Raw genomic sequence first — 25,992 nt, forward strand, 5'->3', positions numbered from 1 at the left:
TGTTTCTCCCTTGCTGCCTTTAAGATCGTCTCTTTGTCTTGGAATTTTGCCATTTTAATTATGATATGTCTTGAAGTGGGCTTCTTTGGGTTCCTCTTGATTGGGACTCTCTGTGTTTCCTGGATTTGTGTGACTTTTTCTCTCGTCAAATTAGGGAAGTTTTCCATCATTACTTTTTCAAACAGGTTTTCTATCCCTTGCTCATCCTCTTCTCCTTCTGGTATCCCTATTATACAGATATTATTACATTTCATGTTATCCTGTATTTCCCTTAAGCCCTCTTCGTTCTTTATGAGTCTCTTTTCCTTTTCTGCTCTTTCTGAGTGTTTTTTTCTGCCTTGTCCTCCAGTTTGCTGATCTGATCCTCTGCTTCATAGGGCCTGCTTTTGATTCCTTCTACTGTGTTCCTCAGTTCAGAAATTGTAGTTTTCATTTCGTCTTGGCTCTTGTTGATAGTTTCTATTTCCTTTTCCATGTTGATATAGTTTGCAGTGAGTTCACTGTAGTTTCCCTGTAGTTTTTGGTAACTCTCTGTGAGCTCATTGAGCTTCCTTATAACCATTACTTTGTACTCAGTATCGGATAGTTGACTTGCCTCTTTTTCATTTAGCATTCTTTCTGAGGCTTCCTCCTTTCCTTTCATTTGGGGCTTGTTTCTTTGTCTTCCCATTGTTTTTGAGACTCTATTTGTTAGTCTCTGCTTCTTAAACTGATCTGTTCTGACTCCGTGGGTTTATGGTGTGAACTTGTATGGTAGACTACCTTTGAGATTCAGCAGTACAGTCCTTGATCTCCTAGCTCACTGATCTTGGGGCTCTGGTTTATGCTGGCTCTGTAATCTTTGGGTTTGAGTGTTGTTGGGTCTTTCCTTGGTGGGTCCTTCCCACCAGCTTGTTAACTATCCTGTATTCTGTTGTGCAGGTATGGACAGGTTGTGTTAGCACTAGTTCTTTTGTCTGTATGAGGTTTTGAGGATTTTCTCTCACTATTGTTCAGTTGTTTGTTCTGGGTAATTTCTCCACCATTTAGTTGTATTTCTAGATTGGTCTTGGGTGGAGGTTAGTATGGCTCCCACTCCTTCACTTTCTTCCCTTATTATCTGTTTGTGATTTCTTTTTGGTGGGTTTCCTCTTCCAGCCAGTATACTGGTGTTCACAGCTCCCACATACTCTTTTTTGTGAGCAGTTGGTGGGGGAAGGCAAAATGGATTAAGACAGCAGAAGTGTATTCTGTAGTATTTGAAGTATCAGCCCATTGAGAAGAGATAGGAGATCCTTTGGATATGTATAGTGTTTAACATGTTATTTCACCCAACTAACCACTTTTTGGAAAAATCATAAGACTCTTGTTGGTGGGGGGAAGGATTGTGAGTTGCATCTATAAAGCAGTGAGTTTGTGGGCGGTCAGATTGTGAGATATAGTGAGAGTAAAGTATAGAAAATACGTATAGTGTGCGAGAGAATAGAATTAACCACAACAGTAATAAAATTCAGGGAACAGTGAAGTGAGCTAAGATCTGGGAGGGGTTCTGTGTAGTATTTACAACTCTATGGGACAGCAATTATTTATAATAGTAATGGAGCAACAATCATTTGACAGAATCTATGTGATCTGAATAACAAGAATAGGAAGTACACAACCTAGAGTAGTGTGCTATTGGAACACAAGTGAAGTGAAAGGCAGTAAATTAAGAATACACTATGAAAGAGAGAACACAGGAAACCAGTCAAACCATGTGCAATTTAACAAACAAGGGGAGGAAGACTAAACAAAGAAGAGAAATACAATAATACTAATAAAATGAAAGATTTAAGAATAATGAAAAAAATAATAATACAAATACATAATAACTTGTAAGTTCTCTGGAGTAGCAAAGTGAAATTTGTCTCACTGTCTCGGCTGTTGGGATGCCCCCTCTTTGAGTCCAGGTCTGGTCTTTTCACAGTTCCAGGTTTTATTGTCTAACTTGTGGGAATTTAAAAAAAAAAGAAGAAGAGATAAAAAGGGGTAAGAAAGGAAGAAGGAATAAAACAAGAAAGAATGAAAGAGAGGAGGAGGAGTTAAAAGAAAAAAATAAATAAAGAAATACTTAAAAAAAAAAAGTCCTTCTGCTCTCTTCAAACTGGCCAAACCATTTTTGCTGTTCTTCCTGGCTCTAGCAGGGTGAGGGGGGATTGGTTTTGCTCTTCTCCCCTCCTGATCAGCACTTGGCCAGCCTCTAGCCCAGTTCTCTAGCAGCCTCCATCCCCACAGTTTCGGGCCCTCACTTTCCCTGGGTCTTCGGTGTAGGCTCAGGGCCTTCTGCGCCACTGTGGGAGCACCTCGTGGCGGGTTGGGTGGAGGCCGGAGTGGCTGCTACAGGGGAATTCCCTAAATAGCTGCTGAGTGTCTTTTTTCACTTTTTGAGAAATTCCTCCTGCTTAAGCCTGCCACTCCATATGAGGAACAGCCTGTCCTCTCACATAGTCCACCTCTACAACTAGACTGGGGACTATCTGCGTCAGGGCCCATCACAGCCCAACTCTCAACTTTCCCCAGCTGGTGTACACAGTCTCTGGGGATGCTCACAGCCCCTGTGTGTTTGCCACTTCATCCTTATTCCCCTCCGTACGACTTCAAGCAACCAGGTCTCTCCTGGTGTTGCTCAAACCTTGTTTGACAAGGGAGGGAGCCAATGACCTGGCTCTCTCCCAAGAGTCCTGCAGCAGACCCAGTGGGTTCCGGGCCTGGGGCTGGAGCTGCCCTGTTCCCTGCACTGGTCTCAGGGACCTTACTATCCTGAAGTATTCTCCTTACCATCTAGTTTTTCAGTGTCCTCTACAACTTTTGGTCTCCTGTCTTTATATGTGCTGGGGTACTGTTGGCTGATGGCTCTGTTCCTCAGTAGATCTGCTAGGTGTTTCACCCATATGCAGGGGGAAGTGGAATTCCCTCCCACCTATCTTGCCGCCATCTTAGAATCTCTTTTTTTTGTTTAGATTCTGAGCATATATTTGTTAGTGATCCTTGTATATTTTGATGTCACTTTTCTTTATTCCCAATGCAAGGGAGACTTATATGTTTTATTTATTTTAGGGTGGGAGAGCTTGTTTGAAACCACATTTTCCAAAGAAGAATATCGGGAAGTAATGAGTAAACTCATAGGTGATGGTAATTTTAACCTCAAGTTGGAGAAAACCTACATAAATGAGGACAAGCTGGAGAAGCAGCAAGGCAAAAAGAACAAACCTTTCAGGAAAGTCTCGATTACCATCAAAAAATCCTACACAAAGGAGAGGAACTTCATAGGTATTGAATTTGAGAAAAATCTTGGTCTAATATCATCAGTTATTAGGAAACCCAGAATTGTTTCCAGAGGAAGGAAACCCCATTCACAGCAGTATTCAATTCTATTTAAACAATTGGGAGGCAATACAGTGCGAAAATGCTACAAATGTAACATATGTGGGAAAATCTTCCTCCACAGTTCTTCCCTGAGTAAACATCAGAGAATCCACACTGGAGAGAAGCTCTATAAATGTAAGGAATGTAGGAAAGCCTTCAGCCAAAGCTCGTCCCTGACTCAGCACCTGAGAGTTCATACTGGAGAGAAACCTTATATATGCAGAGACTGTGGAAAAGCATTCAGTTTCACTACATCTCTCATTGGACATCAGAGGATGCACACTGGAGAGAGACCCTATAAATGTAATGAGTGTGGGAAAACATTTAAAGGTAGCTCATCCCTTAATAATCATCAGCGAATTCATACAGGGGAAAAGCCCTATAAGTGTAATGAATGCGGTAGAGCTTTTAGCCAGTGTTCATCTCTTATTCAGCATCATAGAATTCATACTGGAGAGAAACCATATGAATGTAGTCAGTGTGGGAAAGCCTTTACTTCAATATCACGGCTAAGTCGACACCATAGAATTCATACTGGAGAGAAACCCTTTAATTGTAATGAGTGTGGGAAAGTATTCAGTTACCACTCAGCTCTTACTATACATCAGAGAATTCACACAGGCGAGAAACCTTATGCATGTAAAGAATGTGGGAAAGCCTTCAGCCAAAGCTCAGCTCTCATACAACATCAAAGAATTCATACTGGAGAAAAACCCTACAAATGTAATGAGTGCGGAAAAGCTTTCTCTTGGATTTCACGTCTTAATATACACAATAGAATTCATACTGGAGAGAAACCATATAATTGTAAAGAATGTGGAAAAGCCTTCAGTTCCCACTCAGCAGTTAATACTCATCGAAAAATTCACACTGGAGAGAAACCATATAAATGTAATGACTGTGAAAAGGCCTTCAACCAAAGCTCAGCTCTAATTCAGCACCAGAGAATTCACACTGGGGAGAAACCATTTAACTGTAAAGTGTGTGGGAAAGCCTTCAGACAAAGTTCATCCCTTATGACACACATGAGAATTCATACAGGAGAAAAGCCTTATAAATGTAAAGAATGTGGGAAAGCTTTTAGTCAGAGCTCTTCCCTTATGAATCACCAGAGGACTCATACTGGAGGAAAACTGTAAGTAAAATGCATGTAGAAAATCTGCCAACTGAAGTTCATTCCATACTGAATATCAAAGAATTGATCCTGGGGAGAAAGTGATAAAAAGTACTTAATTATGGGTTAAACTTCAGAATATAAACCTGATCAGACATCAGAGACTACATGATGCAGGACAACCTTAGTAATATTAGGAAAGCATCTAGAACATGATTTTTGTGTGTGTTCTTAAGTTACTATTGACTATAAAGTAGAGAACTTATAAATCAAAGGGTCAGTATTTTTTTTCTTTCTGCTAATGTGTGATAACAGCCACCAGCTTTCACAAGCATTGCTGGGAAGCATAGTGACATGTAAAAGTGCAGTCATAAAATCTAAATTTCAGATTAATCTGTAAACTTATTTTTTTGAAATTATATTTAAGTATATGCAAGCCAGTTGTACTAAGAAGAATGTTTTGGAGGACAAATTGAAGCAGGTGACCTCTAGCTACCTCAACTTCCACTAAACTTGCTTTTTTATTTAAAAGCAAATTCTGTACTTGGTGGTGGTTAAAACTTTTGGGTTATTTCTCCTGTTTTCTAAGCCATCCACTTGAAAAGAAAATTGCGCAGGTGTATAGTCTCGTGAGTTTTCTCTCTGACTACTTGTTTCAAACTCTAAATCAGATCTAAACTCACTTTATTTTAGGTCACAAAGTACATGGTATTTCACTTGTTTTCTCATAAAGTAATTATCTTTGCTGTATTAAGGTGAAAAAGGTTCAGACAACTGTAGGTTTCGCAAGTTAATCTACAACTCTTGGCCTGCCAGGCTGTGCCTGTTTGCTGCACAGGAACGATATGGGACCTGGGTATCCTCCCTGGTGGTAAAGTGAGCCAGGCTCCTTTCTGTGCCATTGCATGGTGCTCGCTCCCTCCCTGCACTCCATAGGTCACTAGAAAAAATCAGGCTCTAAGTTATGATGATTTTTTTCTACAAAAATGGACTAGTACATCCTTCAACAAGTAAGCCTACTTCAGCATTTCTGAAATGTAATTTACTCAAGCTAAAAACAGTTATCTCACAAGTCAGACTAAAATTACTGACCTTTACAGAGGCCGACATCATCCAGTTCTGCCTAATTTATCAGGAGTAGGAAGCACTTAAGGACTGAAGTACCCATTTTGTTTTTTTAAAAACTTGGAAGAGGTGCTATTGGGGGTGGAGTGTAAGCAAAGAAAAAATTGAATTCATTTTCTGCCTCCTGGGACCATTGAGTCTTAGTGTTTTAGGCTTGTAAGGAACAAACTTCTGGGTTATTAATGCTCCATCTGCAAGGCCCTTCTTCCCACCACCATTCTTTTAAATTAGAGAACTTCTGGGGAAATTTCTATGAAAATGTAACTTCCCTGCCTTCGTCTGTTTGGGCTGGAATAACAAAATAACACAGACAGGGTGGCTTATAAACATTCATTTCTCACTATTGAAGTCCAAGATCAAGGTACCAGCATAGTTGTGTTCTAGTTTAGGCCCTCTACCAGCTCTATAGTCAGTGCTGCCTGTGTTCTCACATGATGGAGGGGGCAGGTGGGGCCTTTTAAAAGGACACTTAACTGCATTCATGAGGGCTCCACCCACATGGTAATTACCTCACAAAGGCTCCATTTTCTAATGCCATTGCCTTTGGGGTTAGGATTTCAACATACAAATTTTGAGGGGACACAAACTTTTTAAAAGATTTCTTTTTAGACAGGGGAAGGGGGGGAGGAAGAAGGAGAGAAACACAGATGTGTGCAGTTGGTTGCCTCTTGCATGCACCCCCAACCAGGGACTGGGCCCGCAACCCAGGCATGTGCCTTGACTGGGAATCCAACTGATGACCGTTCGCTTTGCAGAATGATGCTCAATTGAGTCACTCTGATCACAAACTTAGACTTCAGCATTCCTCAAGTATCAGTAGTCCCCAAATCAGCAAAAAACAAACAATCAAAAAGCCAGTGTGTGTGTGTGTGTATGCGCACATTTATATTTATATTTTTGTAAAATGTTAGGTCCAGTTATTTTTAGGGTGAGGTGTATCAAACTTGCAATAACAGATAGCTTAAGTCTTACGCAAAATATTCCAGAGGAGAAAGTGTATCAGCACGATGCTTTGAATACACCTAAACCAGACAGGAAAGCACAAGAAAGGAAAATTAAGGCCAATATCCATGAACAGAAAGTAAAAATCCCAAACAAAGCTAGCAAATGCCTAAACGCAGTTTAATACATTATGATAAATGTAGGTATTTTTTATGGGAATGCAAGGTTTCTTTAGCATTTGAAAACTTGCAGATGCTGTGCACTGCCTTAACACATTAAAAGAGAGAAATCTGTATGTTCATCGAATGCAGAAAAAGCAACCAAAACTCAGCATCCATCTACGTTAAAACTATTAATCAGCCCTGGATGCCACAGCAGCAGTGGAGGCTATGTGCTCACACCTGAATCCCCAGGGATGGTGAGTGCCTAAACCCGCAGCCCAGTGGCTGCCAATCCCACCCCAGCAGCTGAGGCGGAGTGCTTACCCCCGAAGTCCCTGGGGTGGAGCACCGCTGACCTCTCCGCCCAGAGGCACCACACACCTGACACCACCACCCTGGCCACAGCAGCAGAGGAGGCACGCACCTATATCCACTGCTTCAGCAACGGTGGTGCCCCCACCCTGCGGGACCAACTGGCTCACTAAGAGGAAGGCAGAGACCATCCCCTCCAACCCCCACCCTGCCCAGCAGAGGAGAGCAGCCAGGCTCAGGAATTCCCCAGAAAGACTTAACTCAGTGGGGGAGCAGAACTACCCTGAAGAGACTCTGAAGAGTCCCTAGCATCTAGGACAGCAAAGAGCAAGAAGGTGGTATGTGAGTTGCCCCTAATTGGTACACCTAAAGGACAGCACAATTAGTGGACTGAAGGCATAGGCCGGGTGCAGAAGGGCACTGGATTGGGGCTGGGCGGTGAACTGAGGAACTGGGCTAGAGGCTGGTCAACTGCAAAGAGTGTGGCTCAGACCTCACCCCCATCTCTGCAAAACCATAGGAAGGGAGAAAAGTGAAACCAATACCCCCTCAGCCTGCTGCAGCCAGGAAAACCAGCAGAACTGTCTTGGCCGGTTTAAAAACAGCAGGAGGCTTTATTTTTTGCTTCCTTCCCTTCCTTCCCTTCCCTCCCTTTCTTCCTCCCTCCCTCCCTCTCTCCCTTCCCCTGGAGTTGTGAAAGGACCACAGTTAGACCCAAAAAGGGGTCATCCCAACAACTGAAACAGACAAATTTCACTTTATTCCAGAGAACTTATGTTGTTGTATATTTATATTATTACTACTTTTTCATTATTTTTACATCTTTTATTAGTTTTTTTTAAATTTCTCTTCTTTCTGTTTAGACTTCATCCCTTTGTTTGTTAAATTGCATTATTTGACTGGTTTCCCTTGTTCTCTCTTTCATAATATAGTTTTAATTTTCTGCCTTTCACTTCACTTGTGTTCCAATAGCACACTACTCTAGGTTGTGTACTTCCTATTCTTGTTATTCAGATCACATAGATTCTGTCAAATGATTGTTGCTCCATTACTATTATAAATAATTGCTGTCCCATAGAGTTGTAAATACTACACAGAACCCCTCCCAGATCTTAGCTCACTTCACTGTTCCCTGAATTTTATTACTGTTGTGGTTAATTCTATTCTCTCGCACACTATACGTATTTTCTATACTTTACTCTCACTATATCTCACAATCTGACCGCCCACAAACTCACTGCTTTATAGATGCAACTCACAATCCTTCCCCCCACCAACAAGAGTCTTATGATTTTTCCAAAAAGTGGTTAGTTGGGTGAAATAACATGTTAAACACTATACATATCCAAAGGATCTCCTATCTCTTCTCAATGGGCTGATACTTCAAATACTACAGAATACACTTCTGCTGTCTTAATCCATTTTGCCTTCCCCCACCAACTGCTCACAAAAAAGAGTATGTGGGAGCTGTGAACACCAGTATACTGGCTGGAAGAGGAAACCCACCAAAAAGAAATCACAAACAGATAATAAGGGAAGAAAGTGAAGGAGTGGGAGCCATACTAACCTCCACCCAAGACCAATCTAGAAATACAACTAAATGGTGGAGAAATTACCCAGAACAAACAACTGAACAATAGTGAGAGAAAATCCTCAAAACCTCATACAGACAAAAGAACTAGTGCTAACACAACCTGTCCATACCTGCACAACAGAATACAGGATAGTTAACAAGCTGGTGGGAAGGACCCACCAAGGAAAGACCCAACAACACTCAAACCCAAAGATTACAGAGCCAGCATAAACCAGAGCCCCAAGATCAGTGAGCTAGGAGATCAAGGACTGTACTGCTGAATCTCAAAGGTAGTCTACCATACAAGTTCACACCATAAACCCACGGAGTCAGAACAGATCAGTTTAAGAAGCAGAGACTAACAAATAGAGTCTCAAAAACAATGGGAAGACAAAGAAACAAGCCCCAAATGAAAGGAAAGGAGGAAGCCTCAGAAAGAATGCTAAATGAAAAAGAGGCAAGTCAACTATCCGATACTGAGTACAAAGTAATGGTTATAAGGAAGCTCAATGAGCTCACAGAGAGTTACCAAAAACTACAGGGAAACTACAGTGAACTCACTGCAAACTATATCAACATGGAAAAGGAAATAGAAACTATCAACAAGAGCCAAGACGAAATGAAAACTACAATTTCTGAACTGAGGAACACAGTAGAAGGAATCAAAAGCAGGCCCTATGAAGCAGAGGATCAGATCAGCAAACTGGAGGACAAGGCAGAAAAAAACACTCAGAAAGAGCAGAAAAGGAAAAGAGACTCATAAAGAACGAAGAGGGCTTAAGGGAAATACAGGATAACATGAAATGTAATAATATCTGTATAATAGGGATACCAGAAGGAGAAGAGGATGAGCAAGGGATAGAAAACCTGTTTGAAAAAGTAATGATGGAAAACTTCCCTAATTTGACGAGAGAAAAAGTCACACAAATCCAGGAAACACAGAGAGTCCCAATCAAGAGGAACCCAAAGAAGCCCACTTCAAGACATATCATAATTAAAATGGCAAAATTCCAAGACAAAGAGACGATCTTAAAGGCAGCAAGGGAGAAACAGGAAGTAATATACAAGGGAGCCCTGATAAGGCTAGCAGCTGACTCTCAATGGAAATGCTGCAAGCCAGAAGGGAATGGCAAGAAATATTCCAAGTAATGAAAACCAGAGGCCTGCAACCAAGACTTCTTAATCCAGCAGGGCTCTCAATTAAAATGGAAGGCCAAATAAGGAGAGTCCCAGATGAAAGAAGCCTCAAAGAATGTACCTCCTCCAAACCAGCTCTGCAAGATGGGCTAAACCGTCTGCTTTAAGAACAGGAAGAAAAGCAGTGAAATAGAGAGGAACACAGGTACGAAAAAATGGCAATGAATAAATACCTGCCAATAATAACCTTAAACATAAATGGATTAAATGCCCCAATCAAAAGACACAGAACAGCAGAATGGATAAGAAAACATGACCCACACATATGCTGCCTACAGGAGACCCACCTCAGAACAAAAGACCTACACAGACTGAAAGGGAAGGGCTAGAAACAAATATTCCAAGCAAATGGACAGGAAAAAAAAGCTGGGGTAGCAATACTCATGTGAGAGAAAATAGACTTCAAAAGGAAGAGCCATAAAAAGAGACCCAGAAGGTCACTTCATAATACTCAAGGGGAGAATCCATCAAGAAGACATAAACATTGTAAATATATATGCACCCAACACAGGAACACCCAGATATATAAAGAAAATCTTGGAGGGCTTCAAGAAAGATGTTGATAGCAACACAACTATAGTAGGAGATTTTAACAGCCCACTGTCAAAAATGGACAGATCTTCCAAACAAAATATCAAGAAAGATATTGTGGCATTGAATAATGCCCTGGATGAGATGGACTTAACTGATATGTACAGAGCCCTTCATCCCAAAGAAGCAGAATACACATTCTTTTCTAATGCATGTGGGACATTTTCAAAGATAGACCACATGATAGGACACAAAGCAAGACTCAACAAATTCAAGAAAATTGAAATCATATCAGGCATTTTCTCTGATCATGAGGGACTGAAACTAGAATCCAACTCAAGGGAAAAAACCCCAAAACGCTCAAATTCATGGAGATTGAATAGCATGGTATTAAACAATGAAAGGGTCAAGAATGAGATTAAGGAAGAAACCAAAAAGTTTCTGGAAACAAATGAAAATGAACTCACAACAATCCAAAACTTATGGGACACAGGGAAGTCAAGTCCTGAGAGTGAAGTTCATAGCAATACAGGCCTACCTAAAAAAAAGATAGAAACATTTCAAATAAACCACATAACCCTACTCGTATAAGAACTAGAGGAACAACAACAAAGACAACCCAGAGCAAGTAGAAGGAAATAACCAAGATCAGAGCAGAATTAAATGACATAGAGAGTAAAAGCACAATTCTAAGGATCAATAAATCCAGGAGCTGGTTGTTTGAAAAGAAAAACAAAATCGACAAGCCTTTAAGCAGACCCATCAAGAAAAAAAAGAGGACCCAAATAAACACAATCAGAAATGAAGAGGAGAGCTTACAACTGATACCACAGAAATACAAAGGAATATAAGAAATTACTACAAAAAACTATATGACAAGAAATGTGAAAACCTAGGTGAAATGGACAAATTTCTAGAAAAATATAATCTTCCAAAACTTAATGAAGAAGAAGCAGAAAGTCTGAACAGACCAATAACACCTGATGAAATTGAAACAGTAATCAAAAAACTTTCCGACACACAAAAGCCTTGGGCCAGATGGTTTCAGGGGAGAATTTTGCAAAGCATTTAAAGATGAGCTAACCCCCATCCTCCACAGATTATTTCAACAAATCCAAGAAGATGGAAGACTCCCAAACTCTTTTTATGAAGCCAACATCATCCTAATCCCAAAACCAGATAAAGACATAACAAAGAAGGAAAACTTCAGGTCAATATCGCTGATGAACATACATGCTAAAATCCTCAACAAAATACTGGCAAACCGCATCCAGCAATACATTAAAAAGATCATACACCACGATCAAGTGCGATTCATCCCAGGGATGCAAGGATGGTACAATATTCACATATCAATAAATATAATACATCAATGATATAAACAAAACGAAAGACAAAAATCACATGGTCATATCAACCGATGGGGAGAAAACATTTAATAAGGTACAGCTCCCATTGATGATAAAATTACTCAGCAAAGTGGGAACAGAAGGAGCATTCCTCAACATCATAAAGGCCATATATGAGAGACCAACAGCCAACATCATACTCAATGGACAAAAACTTAGAGCTTTTCCACTAACATCAGGAAGAAGACAAGGATACACACTTTCATCATTCCTATTCAACAGTATCAAATGTCCTAGCCACAGCAATCAGACAAGAAAAAGAAATAAAAGGCATCCAAATTGGAAAGGAGGAAATGAAACTGTCACTGTTTGCAGATGACATTTTAGTGTACATGGAAAATCCTATAGACTCCACCATAAAACTACTAACCCTAATGAATTTGGCAAAACAACTGGATACAAAGTCAATATTTAGAAATCAAAGGCATTTTCTGTGCACCAACAATGAAATATCAGAAACAGAAATAAAGAAAAAAATCCCATTGGATATAGCAACAAGAAAAATAAAGTACCTAGGAATAAACCTAACCAAGGAGGTAAAAGACCTGTACTCAGAAAACTACACAACACTGAAGAAAGAAATTAAAGAAGACACAAGGAAGTGGAAACGTGTTCATGGATTGGAAGAATTTACATCATCAAAATGTCCATACTACCCAAAGTGATTTATAGATTCAATGCAATCCCTATTAAAGTACCAATGACATATTTCACATATATAGAACAAATGTTTCAGAAATGGAACCTCAAAAGTCTCTGAGTAGGTGCAGCGATTTTGAGGAAGAAAAACAGTAGGTGGGATCACAGTACCTGATATCAAACTGTATTACAAGGTCACTGTGATCAAAACAGCCTAGTACTGACATAAGAAGAGTCATATAGCCCAGTGGAATAGAACAGAACCCAGAAATAAATCCAGGTCTCTATGGTCAATTAATATTTGACAAAGGGGAAAGAAACATAGAATGGAGTAAAAATAGCCCCTTCAACAAATGGTGTTTGGATATCTGGGCAGCTACATGAAAAAAAATGAAACTTGATCACCAACTTACACCATAATAAATTCAATGTGGATAAAAGAGTTAAATATAACTTGACATCATAGAAGTCCTAGAGGAAAACATTGTCAGGAAAATCTCAGACATTCCACGCAGCAATATCTTCACTGATATGTCCCCTAAAGCAAGGGACATAAAGGAAAGAATAAACAAGTGGGACCCCATCAAATTAAAAAGTATCTACATGGCTAACAGAAATAGCATTATCATGAAAAGAGAACCAGTTATATGGGAAAACATTTGTCAAAGATACCTCAGGCAAGGGTTTGATCTTCAAAATATATAAAGAACTCCACCACTTCACAAGGAGAAACAACCCAATTAAAAACTGGGCAAAATGCTTGAACAGACACTTCTCCAATGAGGACATATAGAGGGCCCAAAGATATATGAAAAGATGCTCAGCATCACTATCCATCAGAGATGCAAATTAAAACCGCAATGAGATATCACTTCACACTGCTGAGAATGGCCATCATAAACAAATCAACAAATAATTGTTGGAGAGCATGTGGAGAAAAGGGATCCCTAGTGCACTGTTGGTGGGAAGGCAAACTGGTGCAGCCACTGTGGAAAATAGTGGAATTTCCTGAGAAAACTAAAAATGGACCTTTCATTTGACCTAGAAGTTCAACTGATGGTATTATATCCTAAGAACCCTGAAACACCAATACAAAAGAACCTGTGTACCCCAATGTTTATAGAAGGACAATTTACAATAGCCAAGTGATGGAAACAGCCTAAGTGCCCATCAGTAAATGAGTGGATGAAACCACTATGGTACATTTACACAATGGAATAGCAGAGAGAAAGAAGGTGTTTCTACCCATTGTGACAACATGGATGGAACTGGAGAGCATCATGCTAAGTGAAATAAGCCAGGCTGTGAGGGCAAATACTATATGATCTCACCTTTAACTGGAACCTAATCAGCAAAAGAAAAAAGCAAGCAAAATATAACCAGAGACATTGAAATTAAGAACAATCTAACCGTAACCAGAGGGGAGGTGGGAGGGGATGATGTGGGAAAGGCTTTCAGGAACAACTATAAAGGATGTATGGGGGAAACCAAGGGGCAGGTGGAAGCAAGGGAGGGAGGTGGGTTTGGATGGGGTGGGGTTGAGTGGTGGGGGTAAATGCAGACCACTGTAATTGAACAACAATAAAATAATTTTGAAAAGGTGTTTATCAAGCGTCAATACGAAAGAACTTATTTTACCTGGTAAGAGTATTTACCAAAAGCCTGCTGAAGAAAATGGTAAAATTTTAGTATTCATGACAAAAAGTATGAAAAAAGAATGAAGAGTAACGGCTCTAAAAAGTAGAAACGGTCACATTAAATAAAAAAATGGATGCCTACCCTCTCATAAGAACACCAAAACGTTACAACCATGACTTTGGAAGAATATGTAAGAAATAATTTTATGCTCAAGATAGAAAAGGATTTTTTAAACAGGGTACAAGTAGCTATATGAATGTTTTAAATGTTTGCTCACATTAAAATAAACTGCTCATCAAAATATACCAAAAAGGAAGCGAAAAGTTAAGACACAAAAGATAGCCCCGGGCTGGTATTGCTCAGTGGATTCAGTGCGGGCCTGTGAACCAAAGGGTTGGTGGTTTGATTCCCAGTCAGGGCACATGCCTGGGTTGTGGGCCAGGTCCCTAGTTGGGGGCATGTGAGAGGCAAACACACATTGATGTTTTGCTCCCTTTCTTTCTCCCTCCCTTCCTCTCTCAAAATATTTAAAATATTTTAAATAAAAACCACAAAAGAGTAGGATATCTTTCTAGAACATCTCCAACGAATAAATCATCTGGAAAATTTGTAGGAAAAAAAAAAAAAGATGACCTAGTAGAAAGAAGTGGTCTGAATACATGGCCACTTATTTCAAAGAAGAAATACTTATTTCCAAACACATAAAATGATGCTTAACTTTCCTTCTATTTAATAATGAAAGTGCTACACGTATGATTTTACAAGCACAGATGACCAAAAATTAAGGTGGGTGACAACAGGGAGTTTTCGAATGTGTGCAGATTAACTGGCATTCATGCTCTGCTAGTGGGAGTATAAATTGATTCAGATCATTGACATGTTGTAAGGTTGTCCATGTGCATGTCATAAAACACAGAAGTACCTCTCCTATGTGTGTATGCTAGATAAATGTTTGCATATGAACAAGAGACATGTATACAGATATTCTAGCACTGGCCATAATAGCAAATATTTGGAGGTAGTCTGTCCATTAATAAGAATGGATTAATTTTGGAATACTAACACAATAGCAATGAAAATGAATGAATGAAAGCTGTATGCAAAATGTGAATTTTAAAACACATGAGTTTTAAGAAGGCATAGGAAGCTACATATAGCATAATTGAATTTATACTAAGTTATATAGACATTAAAGATATGAAAAACAAAGTGATTAAATGAGAAAACTGTTCTAGCTATCCTGGTATCTATTCTAGCTATCCTGTCTAGTAACAATTCACCTCAAAATGTGGTGGCTTGAAACAACTGATTGATATCTGTCTTGGCTCCATGTTTGGGGCATTTACAGTCTGATGGCAGCTGGGCCTGAGGGCTCGGCTAAGCTTGGTGTCCAAGACCCCTGGCAGTTGATGATGGCTGAGAGCTCATTTAGGCTTCTCCATGTGGCTTAGGATTTTCACAGGAGGGTGGCTGATAGTGATTCAAGAGCAAGCATTCTAAGAGACCTATGGACAGGTTAGAAATGTTATAACTGAGCTTTGGAAGTCACACAGCATTAATTTTTGTGTTCTGTTGGTAAAAAAATGATCCACAGATTTGGCCCAGATTCAAGGCGAGACAATGCAAGGGTATGACTGACTCCCTGGGGCCATAGTTCATTGGGGGACTATCTTTGAGACCAGGTTCCACATAAACACGAAAGGTGGGGTGGTAATGACCTCTGTGAGTGAGGTAACTGAGTGATGTTGGGAGGGGCACAAAACTCCTCAGCTTACCAGATGCCTGAAGGAATGTCCCTTGCCAGGAAGATGCTGCCCAGGCCAGCCAAAGTAATCAGTATAAAGGCCAATGTGTATATTGGTAAAGTTAATTAAATAGATTTGGGGGGGGGCTAACTCTATGCTGGGCAGTTTGAGGAAGAAATTTTAGTGCCTGAGCACCCTGGATGAACTGAACATCACATTTTAAGATGGAATGACCTCAGTGGCTGTGCCCAGGGGTCACCCAAGGTCAACATTATGCAGACCACCTTTGAATTTCAATGTATCATTATAAAGTCATTAACACCCCTCTCTTCTGTCTACACCTGGTCTTCCCACTCATCTCCCTTCATCATCAGAGGAAGGGTCTAGTGGTTCCTGTCACAAGTAAGGAAATAGGAATCTAAAATATGTGTATCATCAGAGAACTAGACAAAGAAGTAACAATCAGACTTCTGGCTAAGATGGAAGTGTTGGTAGATACACTTTGCCTCCTTGCACAACCAAAAGAAGGATAACAACAAATTTAAAAACCAAAAATAACCACAAGTGCCAGGAAATTGAACTGTATGGAAGTCCGAAAACCAAGGAGTTAAAGAAACATTCACCCAGACTGGTAGGAGGGGCAGAGATGGGCAGCCAGAAGGGAGAGGACTCACAGCAAGGTGGCAGCTGGTGGAGTGGGCAGTCCCACATTTGCCTGCAGATAAACTGGGAGGAACAACTGGGGAATGAGACAGACTCTGTAATCCAGGGTTCCAGTGTGGGGAAATAAAGCCTCAAATCCTTTGACTGAGAAATCCTGTGAGGGTTGAGGCAGCAGGAGAAACTCCCAGCCTCACTAGAGAGTTCATTGGAGAGACCCACAGGGTCCTAGAATGTACACAAACCCACTCACCCGGGAATCAGCACTAGAAGGGCCCAATTTGCTTGTGGGTAGTGGAGGAAGTGACTGAAAGCCAGCCGAGAGCCAAGCAAGGGGTATTGTTTCCTCTCAGACCCCTCCCCCACATACAGTACCACAAAGCAGCAATGTAGGTTGCCCTCCCCTGGTGAATACCTAAGGCTCTGCCCCTTACAACCTAACAGACATGCCAAGACAAAAAACAAATATGGCTCAAATGAAAACAAATCAAAGCTTCAGAAAAAATAGTACTAAGTGATGAAGAGATGGTCAACCTATCAGATGGCCAACCTATCAGTTCAAAACACTGGTAAGCAGGATGCTCACAGAAATGGTTGAGTATGTTCACAAAATACAGGAAGAAGTGAAGGCTATGCAAAGTGAAGTGAAGGAAAATGTTCAGGAAACCAACAGTGAAGGAAGGAAACCGAAACTCAGATCAATGATTTGGAGCAGAAGGAAGAAAAACATTCGAACAGAACAGAATGAAGAAACAAGAATTGAAAAAAAAAAAAAATGAGGAGAGGCTTAGGACCCTCTGGGACAACTTTAAATGTTATAACATCAGAATCATAGGTATGTCAGAAGGAGAAGAGGAAGAGCAAAAGATTGAAAACTTATTTGAAAAAATAATGAAGGATTATTTCCCTAATCTGGCAAAGGAAATAGACTTACAGGAGTTAGAGACTTATAGAAGTACAGGAAGCTCAGAGAGTCCCAAAAAATGTGGACCCAAGGAAGCACACATTAAAACACATCATAGTTACATTAGCCAAGATTAAAGATAAGGAGAGAATCTTAAAAGCAGCAAGAGAAAAGGAGACAGTTACCTACAAAGGAGTTCTCATAAGACTCTCAGCTGATTTCTCAAACCTTGCAGGCCAGAAGGGGCTGGAAAGGAACAACAATAAAATTAAAAAAAAAAAAAATAGAAGGGGCTGGAAAGAAGTATTCCAGGTTATGAAAGGCAAGGACCTACATCCAAGATTACTCTGTTCAGCAAAGCTATCATTTAGAATGGGAGGGGAGATAAAGTGCTTCTCAGAGAAGTTCAAGGTAAAGGAGTTCATCATCACCAAGCCATTATTATATGAAATGTTAAAGGGGCTTATCTTAGAAAAAGAAGATCAAAAATATGAATGGTAAAATGACAAGAAACTCACAATTATCAATAACTGAACCTACCCCCCCCCCCAAAAAAAAACCCTAAGCAAACAACTAGAACAGGAACAGCATCACAGAAATAGAGATCACATGGAGGGTTATGAGTGGGGAGGGGGAGTGGGGAGAATGGGGGAAAAGGTACAGGGAATAAGAAGCATAAATGGTAGGTACAAAATAGATAGGGGGACGTTAAGAGTAGTATGGGAAATGGAGAAGCCAAAGAACTTGTATGACCCATGGACATGGACTAAGGTGGGGCAGTGCCTGTGTGATGGGGGGGTAAAGGGTGGAGGGGAAGAAAGGGGTAGAAAAAAATGGGACAACTGTAATAGCATAATCAATAAAATATATTTTAAAAATGTAAAAGAAAGTAACAATCAGTAAATTGTCAACAGATTTTCTTCATCTAATATTCTTAATTTCAAATAGGCTTGTTCAGAAGCTAGGCAAAAGAGGAAGATGTACATTTTCATAGTTTCTTAGTAGCCCATTTTCAAAGTGCCCTGAAAAGGAAAATATGCTTTATTATTATAATATGGTTGGTATGCCTGATAATATTGTATTTACAGTATTTCAAAGTAATTAGTTATTTGAAATGTCCATTCATCTTTTCAGGTGGTTTGGGCTGTTATCTCATTGGCTGTTGCATTATGAAATAGATGTTTTCTCACAAAGAGATCTATGAAGTGAATAGACTATTTTTTTAGACTTTTCCTCCATTGGATTTGTCAGATGTTTCCTCATGATTAGGTTTATGTTATGATTTTTTTTTTTTTTTGGTAAGAAACCCATTGAATAATACTGTATTCTCAGTTCATTATATTAGCACATTAGGAGGTTTGCGATGTTAATGTGTCCCATTGCTGCTAATTTTAATTTTGCTCTCTTGGCTAGGATCTGTCTGCCTGGTTTTCCACTGTATAGCTACTATTTTTCTCTTCATAATTAGCAGTATCTTGAGATGAAATCCTTTGAATGTATGCTTGTAGTTTTCATAGTGTGGAGAAAGGGAACAGCTCCCCCTTCCCTCTGGTTCTTTTGGCTGGTTGAATAATCACATCAACATGAGACAGACTAATGAGAGAATCAAATTCAATTTCCTGTGCATGGAACCCCACATAAATGAGAAAATCAGAGATCGTGCGTACTTGAGAGATTCAGAGACACAAAGGGAAAACAAGGTATATATGACAACCTGACCTAGAGATGAGGTTTGGGGGCTTCAGAGGGGAGAAATGTCATTGCAGGACAATAAGAAGGGAATATGTTCAGTAATTAGTAGTTTGCTCTGCCATTTAGATAGGTCAAAAATTGTCGTATCTGATTATTTTTATTATAGGCAAGGACCCTAATTTAAATTCTACTTAATTAAGGGGGGAGGGGGCAGATGATTCTCTTGAGTTCATAGGGCCTTGGTTGTGTTTGGCTCAGAATAACCCACATAACACGGAGGCACATCTCAGGGTGACTCATGAAAACCTACACACATCAAGCTCTCCTCTGCTAGTTATAACACCTGTTGGTGACACTTGCTTTAATCAATTATCATTATAATGGTTTCCAAATGGAGATTTTATAATTTCATCATTTCCTTTATTCTATTAATTGGTGTTCTACTTTAGGGAAGAGTTTTTTCTTCTCTATTTGTTTGTTCTATGATTTTGGAAGCATGGTTTCTTATTTTTTTTAATTCAATGGATTATAGTCTAATATCATTATTTATTTTGATGCTGAAATTGCCCCAGACTTGGCCTCTGAGAGTCCCTGCAAGCTGGTTTCTGTCACAAGAAGCTTGGAATTTTACCCAGGCTTTGTAATTCAAGTGTAACTGCTTCTGCCTGTGTCACAAAGTAGGATTTCTTGACTAGAAGACTTCTTGGTTGTGGGGAAGAATTGTGGGGTTGAAAAAATAAGGTTTCTTTTTTTTTTTTCCTGTAGGATCTTATATATTGTCTTCTCTTGCTGATTTTCTCCTTGATGCATAGTTTCCACATGCCTATCTTTTCGTCAACAGTTTTCTCCCCTGAAGCATTAGCTTCCCACTGAGGCCTCCTCTCATCCTGCATGTACTTAAAAAAAGCCCACTGTGGCAAAATATTGATAACTTAAGTTTTACCATTTTAAGTATTTTACTGTATAACTTAGTGGCACTGAGTACATTCACAATGTTGTGTGATACTCACCGCAATCTGTTTGCAGACTGTGCCCATTAAGCTGTAAGTCTCCATTTCCCCCTCCCCCAGCCCCTGGTAACCTCTTTTCTACTTTCTGTCTCCATGAATTTGACTATTCTAGTTAGTTAACATAAGTGGAATCCCACAGCATTTGTCCTTTTGTGTCTGGCTTATTTCATTTAACATAATGTCCTCCAGTATCACCCATGTTGTAGCATGTGCCAGGATTTCCTTCCTTTTTAAGGGTAAATAATATTTTGTTGTATGTATAGACCATGTTTCATTTATACATTCATCCATCAATAGACATTTGGGGTTGATTCCACCTTTGGCTATTGTAAATAATGCTGTTATGAACACTGGTGTACAAGTATGTTTGGCTCCCCGCTTTCAGTTACTGCCTTTATAATTTTGCCTTTTACAGAATGTCATATAAATGCAAGCATACAGTATGTGGTGTGATTTGAGTTTGGCTACTTTATCTTAGCATAGTGTGTTTAGATTCATCCATGTTTTTTGTATAAATATATTGCACCTTTTTATGGTTGAGTGGTGTTCCATTATATGAATGTACCATGGTTTGTTTATCCATTCTCCATTTGAGGAACATTTGGGTTATCTTCAGTTTTCGGTAGTTGTGAATAAAGCTGCTACAAACATTTGCATATAGGTTTTTGTGTGAACATTAGTTTTTGTTTCTTTTGCATAAATACTTAAGTGTGGGATTGCATAGTCATATGAAAAGTGAGTGTTTAACTTTATGAGATACTGCCAAACTTTTCCCACAGCATCTGCACAAGGGTTACAGTTCTATTGTGGGTTCCCCCACATCCTCATCAACACTTGTTATGTTCCATTTTTTTTTCATAATAGCCATTCTAATGGGTGTGAAGTGGTGTCTCATTGTGGTTTTGATTTTTATTTCCCTAGTGACTAATGATGTTGAGCATCTTTTTATGTACCTTGGCCATTTGCATGTATTATTGGGAGAAATGTCTACTCAAATTTTTTGCCCAGTTTTGAATTGGATTGTTTTATTGTTGTTGAGTTGTAGGAATTGTTCATATATCCTGCATATACTTTTCAGCACTTATTTATGTTTAGTTCTCTTATATATTCCCATACACTTTTGCATATTTTTATACTTTTTCTTTCTGGTGGTGGTTTTATGTCAATTTTAGGAATACCATTGCCTCTTCTATTTTCTCTTTCATATCCTTTATTTTTGTTTTAAAAGATATGATGGGAGTTTTAGATGGATACCACCATCATTACCTCATCTACAAGAATTACCTGAAGAAATATTTTTGTTATCTACTTGAACAACAAACATATTACTTGTACCCCATTTTTATTTCTCTTTATTCCAATAATGTTCTTTAATGCTTACTATGTGCCATTTCCAAGAAATTGGCTGTGCCTAAAACAGCAATCCCTTGTCATGTCTGTGGCCAGAGGTCTAAAAGTTGCCGGTTCTACTGCATGGATGCTGTATCCAGTGTGGACATTTTTTCAAATAAACTAGATGATCATTAAAAAAAAGAATAAACTACATTAGAAAGAGAAAATGGAAGCTTGGAAGGTAAATTTCAAGAGTTTTATCAGAAAACAGAGGAAAGGACAAAGAATTAAAATGTGAGATGATCAGAGATATGAGAGCAAGACACCAAGAATAACAGTTTAGCATGTTGCTAATGAAGAAAGTGGAAAAACAGAACAAAGCTTTACTATTTTTTTGTGTGTGGCCCAGACAAAAATAATGGGAAAAAACCAACTTCTAGATATAGGAAGCATATATAGAGATACTCAAAGATACAGGAAACAGGGGGGAAAAGATGTATAAAAACCAAAGTAGAGAAATAAATGAACAAAAAATGGTTACCTACAAGAAGAGAACAGTCAGAGTTCTCCTGAAAGCCAAGGTCAAGAGGTTGTGGCATGGCTGAGAGGGCATATATAGAAAACTAGGCAGTAGCAATGTGAAGAGGAGACAGACGCTGTAAGGACACCAAAGACATTTAGGAAAGCAGTGGTGTACTCATGGCTGATGAAGAAACAAGTTAAATATAAATTCAATTTTAAATAAATATGAATTATACAACTCAAGGAAATTGCTAAAATTTATAGTTGAGAGGGAAAATGAAACATGAAAGTATTAAAATTGGATACTAATGGTCCTGGCCTGTTATTAGAATACCAAATGGGACAGAAAGTAACATAAATTTGCATTTGGTTTAATGTATGAAGGAAGTCAAAAGATAAATTAATTCTTAATTTTTTATATTCAGAAAAACAGAGCATAAAGAATATTTTTGTAAAAATGTAATATAATTACCAGGACTATTAAAACAGAATAGATATACTTCATAGCTGGAAAACGTTATATTTCAGATGTTCTTAACATCATCATTTTTTTCCATGTTTTGAATTTTGAGCTTTCTCAACCACTTATAAGTTATTTGGAACTGCTGTCTTTTCTCAGATTACTGCAATCTCCTTCCAACTAGTCTCAGTCTTTCTGTGTCTGCCTGTGACCCTCAGCAGGGCAGTCAGAGCAGGTCTCTCCAATGCCCAGAGCATTGTTCTCTGAGTAAAATCCAGTAGCAATGACTGATAAGAGGCTGCACATTCTCCTAGTTGTCTTGCTTCTGATCTTCCCTCTCGCCCTCCTTCCTGCTTTAGTGTAACTGAGCAAAGCTGGACACATGCACAGTGCACCTTGGTGGATGACCCAACAATTAGTGTTATAAGAAACAGGTTTTTATTTACAAGGGTGAAAGCTTGGAAGGGTGGGGCTGAGAGCGCTTCTGCTCAGAGCCCTGTTCTCCCACGAGACCCAGCACTTCCCTTGCTCCCCACTAAGCTATAAACCAAAACCAAGCCCAGTAGTTTCCCATAACCTTATCTGTGCTTAAGCTGGCTGCACAAACAATTCTCCACTTCCTCTGAGAAGTACACTTGTGGGTTTTAAAGTTGCCATTCTCTCTTAGCAGCTCTCTCCTTTAGGACCTGGGGTATGTTGTCCTCAGCCTCCATGTAATAAATAGTCCAGGCAAACCTGTGCTGTGTTACACTGGATCATTGTGGAGTCCGGGAAGGCACACGTCCCAAGAAAGTGGCCTCTCCATATGTTCCAAGTCCCAAGAGTCCAGATAAACTTGGGGTCTTCGAGGCAGCAAGTCAACATCTTGCAAGGCAGAGTTCTTGTTGGCTTTGGAGTCAGCTAGAGCAGAAATGACTAGAGCAACAGCATGCCTCCTTCCTTACTACACCAGGCTGCATGGCAAAATCCTGACTACAAACTGCAGAACTGCTACATCATTATAGGCAGCATCCTGACTCCTCCTCTACAAGCTACACGGCTGCTACTTCACTACCAGACACATGGTTGAATTCCCTTTTGGCTCATGGCTCCTTCCTCATGGCTAATCTTCCTCCTTCCCTTGCCTTGCTCACTCTGCCCAAATGGCTCTCCCCCATGGTGGACCAGCTTCCTACAGACTGCTTAGTTGTTACATCATGGCACTCTCTCTTCTACATTCACTTTGCCTGCATGGCTCCTATCTCACTACCAGCAACATAGCTGAATCTTTCTCAGTGGCTGCCCTGTTCACTACAGGCTGGCACAGCTGTTACCTACTCTCTCAGCCCTCATGGCAGACCAGCTTTCCTCTCCCTGCCCACCCTCTGTTTAAATCCTGACCTGGTGTTTCCTACATGACCCCCTATGCAGCTCCTTCCACAATGAGCTACATTTGCCAGTTTCCTGTATTGTTTCCATTCTCTTGGCTGCCACCTTCAGTCAGGGCAAGAGTGACACAGGTGGAACCCCCTCCCTGGCTATGTCAGGGCTCAGGATACATTCTGAAAGTCACAACCACCTTTTGCCCCAGGGTTGTAGCACAACTGTTAGCTAGCCATTAGCTTGCCATAGATATGCAAAATATCTTGAGCCTATCATCCACTTTACCCATCCCCTGACCCCCAGCCATGGGCTGTGGGAAATTTTTTTGGGAGCCCTTGCTCTGCACCCTGTTTCATTTGCAGCAGTATTCTCATGGTTCCTTGAGCAGGCCAGGCATGCTCCTGGATCAGGGCATCTGATTTTCAGTCACCCAGAAAGCCTTCTCCCCACCTATTTAACTTTGCTTATGCCTCTGCTGCAGGTCTTTCTTCAGATGCCATCTTCTCAGTCAAATGTTGCTTAACCACGTTGCGGAGCTTTATGTCTGAGCTCCGCGTCTGCCACGGATGAGAATAAGTCTACCAAGACATGATCTGCTTGGGGAGGAGAGGTGGCCGATCTCTCAAAGGAGAAGGGCCCAGAGCCTTTTCCTCCATGGGCTTTTATTAGGTTCATTCGCACAGGAATACAGATAAAGCTCATCAATCATTGTCAGGCAGTAAGGGTTAAACAATATATAACTTACAGAGAACTTTGATGGCTTATTCTGAGTTACGGTCAATTAGTTAAAGGGCTATAAAACCTTGGGCGCCAGACTCATCTCAGATCTGGACCCTTATCTTTTAAACTGAGGGTATAAATAAAGCAGGTTTCACAGGATTGTATGCATTTTTTCTTAGGCCTGATTCCCCAGGGAATCCGCCTCTCCCAGCACAGGACTGCACTGCCCTCTGTTATTGCTTCAGGCTTAAGTCAGGCAAGGGAAGTAAGGCAGCCAAGAGATTAGGAGAATTCTTGCAGACAGAATGAGGACTCAGGCTATTTCAAAGCTGAGGGGCGAGGGTCCCTCACCCCCTTTTTCTATAGCCCCCCGAGTCCTTCCCTGTGGGCTTACTCCTGGTGACCAAAGCCTGTCTTAGGTTGTTCCTCCCTTGAGGAATCTTACCTGTCATTGACAAACTGGTTAAGCTCAGGGCCAAGTAGGGTGAAGTGGGCAGAGATGGCACACCTGCCAGGGAGATAAGCTTTGTCTCCTTAGTGGCTTATGGTCCCAACTCTGACTCAGCCTTAACCATGGGTGGTTACAGCTTCTGAAACCAGGCAGGGCGGTTCCTAACATCACCACTTTGGGTAAAACTGCAGCAGTACTCCCCTACCCCTGCCCTTTCTTGTTCTTGTGAGCACTCATCACTATTTAAAAACATATAATTTATTGTTCTTGTTTATTACCTTCTCTCTCCCCCAGGAGAATTTAAGCTTCAAGAAGGCAGAACTTTTGACAGTTGTGTTCACTGACATAGTTCTAGCATTTAGAATAATACCGGCTGCAAAATAGGTGTTGAATATTATTTTGTTGAATGATTGTGAATGAAAAGGGGGTTACAAAGCTGACCTGATAAACTAAGGGGGCCACATGGCAGGCCTGACAAGCTCAGTGGCCAAAAGTTACCACACAGGATGGTCTGGTAATAAGTTCCTAACTGGGCAGTCAAGCCCCAGACCTACAGCTTCCTTAGCAAAGGTTTATTTTTACCTTGAGTGAGCCCTGTCCATTGTTCTTATGCAATGTAAGATAATATCCCTCTGAAACATCATAGTAATTTTCTTTTCCAGAGCCCTTTAAGTCACAGCTGCTGGCACCACATCACAAGACCAAGAAACTTCTCACATACCATTTCTATTTACTGTATATGTTAAATGTTAGCTATCCTATGCCCACTAATATAAAAGAATTGTGTATCTCTCCATTTTGCTTTTTTTAATCCAATCCTAGAGAGTTCCCTGCTTTGTTTTCTCCTGCCCTCTTAATCTATCACCAATGGATTTTTTTGTACCTTCCTTACATTTTTTTCCTTTGATTCTAAATGTGTAAAATGAACAGCAAAACTAGCATTCTCTGGAGCATTTTCTTTCGTTCTTTTTCTTTTTAATATTATTTATTTATTTTTAGAGAAAGGGGAAGGGAGGGAGAGAGGGAGAGAAACATCAATGTGTGGTTGCCTCTTGTGTGCCCTCTACTGGGGACCTGGCCTGTAAACCAGGCATGTCTCCTGCCTGGGA

General features: G+C 40.1%; 1 protein-coding gene across 2 annotated transcripts in view; it reads left to right on the plus strand.

Annotated features, from left to right (window-relative positions):
* Window positions 1–25,992, plus strand: part of ZNF879 (zinc finger protein 879) — a 41,411-nt gene that overhangs the window by 12,856 nt on the left and 2,563 nt on the right. Inside the window, exon 6 of one of the 2 annotated variants that reach the window (XR_011650363.1) lies at window positions 3,076–3,173. The exons of the other annotated variant lie outside the window; for it this stretch is intronic. The gene's annotated coding sequence lies outside the window, so the exon portion shown is untranslated. Of the gene's footprint in view, window positions 1–3,075; window positions 3,174–25,992 lie in introns of those variants that run through there. 2 annotated transcript variants of the gene reach the window in all.

This window comes from Desmodus rotundus, chromosome 9, assembly GCF_022682495.2.
Source record: "Desmodus rotundus isolate HL8 chromosome 9, HLdesRot8A.1, whole genome shotgun sequence".
NCBI lineage: Eukaryota > Metazoa > Chordata > Mammalia > Chiroptera > Phyllostomidae > Desmodus > Desmodus rotundus.